Here is an 8,013-nt window from a genome sequence, read left to right as displayed (position 1 = left end):
CCGAGCCCTCCGGATACAGGCAAGGCCGCTCGGTGCTTCACCAACCTCGCTTGGCCCGACGGAGCCAGTTGCCACCCCAAGCAGGCGTGTGGTTCAGCAACTCGCCGCTCCAGTTCAGCTCAATGAGGAGTGGCGAGTTGCTCCACACCGGCACGACGGCGAGCACACCGGTACGGGCGTCGTCGCTACCGCATCGTACCACGCCACCAGTGTCTGTGGTGCCATGCCTCCCGTGTCTGTGGGCGCGCCTCCCGTGCCTGCGGCAGCGCCATGCAGGCAGAGACAGAAGCTGGGTGCGTGGAGAGCGACGAGTTAGTGGCCAGCTTCTCCGTGTCCGCCGCCATCATCGAGGAGAAGTAGAACACGGGAGGCCGCCGCCACTTGGGTCCCATGAAGGCCACCGCCGAGGCGACAACTGCGCATTCAGGTGGTTTATTTGCTTCTTCGTCTCTTCCGAGGACCTTCATCGACCCCGCAAAGTGTCTGCCGGACATGAGGAAGACAAAGGGATCCGCGGGCGGCCATTTAGATTATGTACTCCCTCTCCAGCTGGAGGGAAATTTTTGTTCTAAGAATGGATAAATTGTATGTATCTATAACTAAAATAAGTCTATATACATCCATTTCTAGGAAAAGTATTTCCGGACGGAGGGAGTATTAACTATACCAAGAGAGCCGGATTGGCACCGCTTAGTTCATGTAAATGTAATGAAATCCATCATGTTTATATGAAGATCCGGCTTTTTTATACGAAATCCTTCATGCTTATATGATAGTCTGTGTTTGCACGAATTTCATCTGGTTGGTTAAAGTTGTGAAAATGTATGCCGTTGGCGTTTGATGTCATCCTCCGCGGAAGGATGCAGGAGGAAATTTGCCGGCTGCCGTTGGGGATGCTCTTATGCTGGAAATAATAGAGTGACATCCAATCCATTTGAGTTAATTGCGTGTATGATTGTCCCTCTATAAAAAGTTAATTGCATGTACAGTGTACACGTGACTTGCAGGGTGGCTACAGCTTCATACAAAAAGTTAAAAAGAAACAAGTCCATCCTTAATCTTGTATTCTAAGTACTTTGTGGGTTCCACTGTCAGTACAGTAGCGAAAGAATTATATATTAAATAAGTAATATATAATATAAAAATCTAAAGTTAAAGACCGAATTCGAACTCATGTCATCGCGTTGCGAGCATCCGGCGCTAACCAGTCCAACACATTTTTGTTGTAGACCATGCTGGAGATATATCTCCATGTCTACTCTTATACTCCATCCGTTCCTAAATATTTGTCTTTTTTAGATTTCAAATGGACTACCACATATGGATGTGTATGTAGACATATTTTAGAGTGTAGATTCACTCATTTTGCTCCATATGTAGTCACTTGTTGAAATCTCTAAAAAGACAAATATTTAGGAACAAAGGGAGTAGAAAACAGAGTTGGTGATGATGGTGTGTGTGCCATCCTGCAATATAGGCCGTCGGATTTATATCTAACGGATAGGAAGAAAACTATGGAAATTTTGCAAAGATATACCCACACCCCTCTCCACGTTCACAAATACAGCCTTCCCTCGTTCATCCTTTTCTCTCACAAGATAAACTACTCATACAAATGCATCTTGATATTCCGTGCAATGCACGAGCATCTAGCTAGTTTCTTTTAAAATAGTTACTGCGATAATTGGGTTGAAGTGATATATTTTATGTCTGCCCCGAATGATTTCAGATTCACTAGTAGTAACAAAGAAAGGTTGCCTTGTTAATTAACAGAAAACAGGGTGAAAACTATCACATGAGGGCGGTAAAAATGAGGCACACTGGGTTCAGCGTCATCGTCACTACAGCTGTGCGCGCGCGAGAAGTCTACATATCGAGGGGGCTACTGAGCGAGGCACAAAGACACAATGTTCGAGAGAGAAACCAATTGACAGATTACAATCAGATCAAGTTGTCACCCTTCTGCTGTCATTGTTGGGGTGGGGGGAGGGGGAGGGAGAGAAAGACGTATCGAGAGTGTGCGCGGTAGGCACAGAGGCACAACTAGCGAGTGTATGTGTATGTGTGTGTGTGTGTTTGAAAGAGGAGTAGATAGATTACTATCAATATCGAGGTGCCGCCCTACTCCTTCGGTGTCGGGTAGTGTGTGTGTGTGTGTTGAGAGAGGAGCCAGTCGATAGATTAGTATCAAGATCGAGGTGTCACCCTACTCCTTCGGTGTTGGGATGTGTGTGTGTGGTTGTGTGGGTGTGGATGTGTGTGTCGGGGGGGGGGGGGGGGGGGACCTTAAAATTCCCTTGGGGGGGGGGGGGGGGGGGGGGGTGGGGGGGGGGGGGGGGGGGGGGGCAGTGACACTTACATATCCCTACTCTTATAAAAACAGAGTTAGTAATGATGGTGTTCCTGCCATCATGCAATATAGGCCATCCGATTTATACCCGATGGATAGGAAGGAAACTGTGGCAATTTTGCAAAAAGATACCCACACCCTCTCCGCATTTGCAAATAAGGCATTCCCTCGTTCATCCTTTTCTCCCACAAGATAAACTACTCATACAAATGCATCTTGATGTTCGGTGCAACGCATGGGCATCTTGCTAGTAGGGAGAAGGAGTTTGTGTGACACATATCTGACTATTTTAAGGGATAGGTAGATAGCATTTGTGCGAGGCATACTTAAAGCATCACGAAGATAAACAAAATTGTGTGCATGCAAGTGCCAGAAAAAATGAAGCGAGAAACAATGTGTGTGTGTGTGTGTGTGCGCGCGCGCGCGTGTGTGTGTGAGAGAGAGGGAGAGAGAGAGAGAGCGAAATCTCAAAGCAAAACGTGCTCTGCTGGAATCCCATTGTATGTATTCATATGGTTCCGGAACTCGAGTTAACCTTAGGTATATGTGTGAGAGACATTATTATACTTTGAGACATTAGTGGTTGTGGGTGGGCGGAATTAAAGAGGTGGGCGTGTTCGACAAAGAGAGCGTGTGTGTTTCTGTGTGAGAGACTTGTAGGACGGGGTAGAAAGAAGAATTCTAACCTTGACGGAGGGAGAGAAATACACGAAGTGCGCGTTTGTGCTTCCGACGCCCATAGGGAAATGAGATATGTATGCTTGTGAGAGAGATTGCACAATTCATTCACGTATCACTATCTAGCGATCGTGGACGTGCATCGCTTGAACATAAATCAATATCTACTTTGTATCGTGGCCAAAGGTATAATATTGATTCAACGCTATAAAGATTGGACACTCAATAATCACATTTTTTCGATTTAAATAAACCTTTTTAGTTGTGCATGCCAAAGTTACAGTGATGTTTCTTCAAACAATCAATGTAGCTATCATGTACATGCACCATTGTTACTCTTGCATTCAAAATCATTAGTCTTGGATGATTTAAGGTTCTATTATGAAGTAATATATGTAATATTCATAGATGAATTCAACGGGTACGCAATTTATGAAATGGAGGCTATGCAATCATCTGAGGTATCACTTTTAAGTAGCGGACTACAATATCCATTTCTTTTTGTGCGCCTCTACACTAACACGTCAATGCATTATGTTTAAATAAATAATCAATTGCACTAAATTATCTATTTACACGAGAAATACATAGGCTGAGCGTTTGATCCTTTTTTGTGAATGCGCCAATACACCCGTACGATTGGCCGCGCCCGTGTGAACGTCCAAGTTATCGGCGCATCATCCCGAGTTATTGTCTTTTTTCTAGGGTGGACTTCACACCAGTTATTAACTGCTGACGCATGCCCCCTGTACACAGTCTCGCATGACCTTCCCGCTAGCGCGGTCCAAAATTAGTTAAAACTGGATGCGAACGATCCCGCGGGCGGCAAAATCTCCTGCCTCCTTCTAAAATTTCCGCCACCTTAGTCTTTAGCATGTGAAATTCCCCTTTTGTCCTTGGTGCACGAAAACCAACAGTTACAATACTGCCCTCATCTACATAATAGGTCGGGGCTGCTTTGGTAACTTCTGGTTCCCCCCACTACACGGCACCCCCATTTCCTCCCCCCTCCCGCAAAAACGACTAACTCCACAGCACCAGAGCATCTCACATCACGATGTCCGTACTTCATCGGCCTTTCTCCCCTCCCCTCTCGAAACCCTAGACTGCTCATCCACCGGCGTACCAGAGCCCATTCACTGCCAGCGGCGTCCACCTCGCCGGATCTGCTTCTGCGGCTGCATCTAACCCTCCCACCTCCCCTAGAAACAAGTAGACTGCTCATCCACCACTGTACCACAGCCCATTCAGTGTCGGCATTGTCCATGGCACCGGATCTGCTTTGCCGGTACTCTTGTCAACCGCAGTGCATCTGCAGCGGCTCAGTCGTACTCCCCACCGGAGACGCTTCGTCCACCCCCCGGAGCCGCCCCACCGATGCCCCCGTCGACGGCCTCTGATCCTCTTCGCCGACACCTTCCTCAACCCTACTGGAGCTGCTTCACCGACACCATCATAAACCCCACCAGAGTAGCTTCGCCTATACCATTTTCAACCCTACCGGGGCCGCTTTGCCAACTCACAAGTCCACGGCCTCATATCCGCTTCCTTGTACCCTCATCCAACCTACCGGAGCAGCTTCTGACGCACGCCCCGTCCACGGCCGCAGATCCGCATCGTCGACACGATCCTTAACCCAACCACCGAAGCAGCTTCACCTACGCCCTCGTCCATGGCCACAGATCCGCTTCGCCCAGACCGTAGTCCACCCTATCGGAGCCGCTCCACAAACACCCTTCTCCATGGTTCTAGATCTCCTTACCGGACCCCGATAGCCAGCGTCATCACCCTTGACGTGTCTAACCTGATTCCCACCGTCTGGCAAGATGCCAAGCACCCGCCACGGCCTAGGTACTTGTCACCTTTAAACCCATCCAGCATCACCTGCCCGATGTACTTCAAATATACTAACAGGTCGCCGTTACCTGTTATGTAGCTAGCAAAAACTACAAGGAGATGTTTCTTCTGGATCTAACAGCTTGGCCAACCAAGATCCTGGACCGAGGCATTGCTATGATCTTGTAAGCATGTCTCTCTCTCTTGTATTGTTCTGTGCCTGCCAGCGTGCTTTGCTAGGATTTTCGACCAGTAATCCCTTTATGCAGACAATGATTTCCACTATTGGCTGCTAAATTAGATATGTAGATGCCATACATGATACTACCTCCATGATACGGGCGAGCAGGCTTGGACACTGGCTGGACCGGATGTCGGGCTCCTCCTCCGTGACACGCGATACGCGATGGCGCGTGTGGTACGCGGTGGACCTGGCGACGACGCGCACCGTACGTCTACACGACGGCGAGCTTCTCCTCCACGGAGATGCTCCGCGTCTCGTTCTCTTCGACGATGAGGACAGAATGATCGACGCGCGGGCTCTTCGTGAGCATGAGTTGGTGGATATTGGTTTTGTCGTCTCGTTCCCATGTTTTTTTGCGAGGGTGATGGACAAGATTCTAACGACCACCGGAGCGGATTCACGGCGGGTCGGTGGGAGATCGGACCAGGGAAACGTGACAGATCCTGCGGTACATGGCACAGAGCGTCGCACCACCATACCCGACCCACCATGCATGGGGCCCAGGGAGGGGGAGGCGCCACCAATGGCGGGTGCCGACCACGTGGACGGCGATCCCGGACGCCTACCACCACGCGACGCGCTGAGGGGGAGTACAAAAGCCAGATCTCATCTCCCCCTTGACCTAGACGCTGCCCTCTCACACTTGTGGGCGGCGTAGCAGAACCCTAGATCTGATCCCCCTTATTCCTTCTCCTGGTGGCGGGGAAAAATCGGCGGCGATTGCAGATCGTTCACCGAGATTGTCGCATCTCCTCCGCACCCGCCAGATCCCATGGCTGACAAGGCGGGGCAAGTATTTCGTGGCGATCACAGGGAGGGATTCGGTGCTGGACACGCAGGCCGCGGCGCGGGTCTATTTGACCGCGGCGGCGGGCGCTTCGATCGCGGTGGTCGTTTCGACCGCGGCGGTTGCCGTTTCTCATGGTGGAGGGACTCCAACGACAACAACTACACCGACAAAACGGACATCTCCGACACGTCCTAGGCTTCGCATTGGGAGGCTGCGGCGGCAACGACGGAGCGATAGAGCTCTAGTTCCGGGGGCGTGTGGGTGGAGAAAAACAAGGGCTCGGCGGCTTCGGGTGGAGGGAGCTCGCATCAAGCTACTGAGCCAGCTCCGACAACTACTGCTCCTTCGACCTCGAGGGCCATGGCCAAAAATCAGGTGCCCCCTTCCAATTCTGGAGATCTCTGTTCCATCTGCAAATCTGTTGGTCATGCTCCAATCCGTTACTCATTAGCTTTCTGTGAGAGATGCAACAAGTTAGGCCATCTAGCTTCTATATGTGTGGAATTCTTGCCATGGGAATGCAACGCTCCTATGTGTGCATTTCAAGCTGGGGGACAGGGTTTTTTCTATGTGCATGATTATTGTTCAACAGAACTGGCTAGAGAGAGATCGTGCAATGTTATAATCACTGTGCTGAAAGGGGACCCTACTGTGAAACAGATGAACGATGCGTTCTTCCTTTATTTGGGTAAAACATGGAGGTGGTCTACTAAGTTAGTGGAACTTGGTGTGTTTCTAATGCGATTCCCGAATACTAGAGAGGTTGAAAAAGCTTGCTATAGTGATCGCATGACCATGAAACCATGCGGGACGGTGGTGAGGGTTACTAGATGGAACCATGATGATGGTGCCAAAGGTATTCTTGAAAAAGCCTGGGTCAAAGTGGGTAAAATCCCGATGGACAAAAGACGTGAGAGGAATGTTGCTTTTGTCTCATCTCTGGCAGGAGTCCCACTTGAGATAGACATGGCTACACTACATCATCCTGATTCTGTTAGAGTTAAGCTTGGATGTCGCAGCATGGATGAGATCATCCCAATGGCCGAGTCAGTCCTAGGTGATCGCTTCTATGATTTCACATTTCATGTGGAGCAAGTGCTGGTGAGAGACCCAGAAAGATAAAAACTGCACAATAGGGCCCCTACTGATCCTGCTGATCAGAATGGACATTCAGGTAAAAAGCAGAAGAGATTTAATGTGAACGATGATATTGTGGGAAGTTCTTCAGGAGGGAAGGATGAGAAAAATGTTCAATTGGGAAAGTAATGTGCTGCTAACCCAATGGAATTACCTGTCTCAGTTACGTCTGATAGTTCTGATCATGATACCTTGTTGATACACAACATGGAACAAGAGGCCATTGCTGCTGGGATTAATAGTTATGAGAAAATAGTCAGAATACTCCTGAAAAAGATGCTCAGACTGCTATGCATGGTGGTGACACACACAAAATGAAAAAATGCTATGCTGAGAGTGTGAAGCAGAATATTGAGGTGGTTGAGATGGAAGGTCCTTTTATGACTAATGAAGAAAATACAGTTGAGTACAGTGTTCAGTCGCCTGAATCTGCCAATGCTTACTATGGTGAGGTGATTCCCACACCACCTCTCTTACCTGAAAATGTGCTTATGTTCAGTACCAGAAATATGCTGCTCAATCTGGAGAAGGTGGAGGACAGAGCAAGAGCAGCCTGCAAGAAGAGAGATTTGGAAGGTAACACTTCTGTTAATTCTTTTGCAGTTCTATCTAACCCTAAGTTGATGCTTAGAGCTAGGAAAATGGGTGTTATGATACCTGACATGGAATTCTCTAAAATAGATATTCTTAGAGAACTTGAAAATGTGAGAAATAGGGCTGTAGAAAAACCTACACCTCCTGATGAGGTTATGTTTCTCACTAATGGGAAAGGAGAGGACATTCCTATTGACATGAGATGGGGGGATGATCCTGAGGGGGACACCTCTGATTTTACTGTGGTGGGGCCCAGGAAAAAACGTAGTTCTAAAAAAGTACGGACTCCTTTATCAAGACATAGAACTAGAAGTCAGAAAGCAATGGAGTCCATTGCTCATATTGGTAATGCTGCTAAATCTCCTAGCAGAGTGACCAGGGGAG

This window comes from Triticum urartu, chromosome 4, assembly GCF_003073215.2.
Source record: "Triticum urartu cultivar G1812 chromosome 4, Tu2.1, whole genome shotgun sequence".
Taxonomy (NCBI): domain Eukaryota; kingdom Viridiplantae; phylum Streptophyta; class Magnoliopsida; order Poales; family Poaceae; genus Triticum; species Triticum urartu.
Note: the sequence above shows the minus strand (reverse complement) of the source record.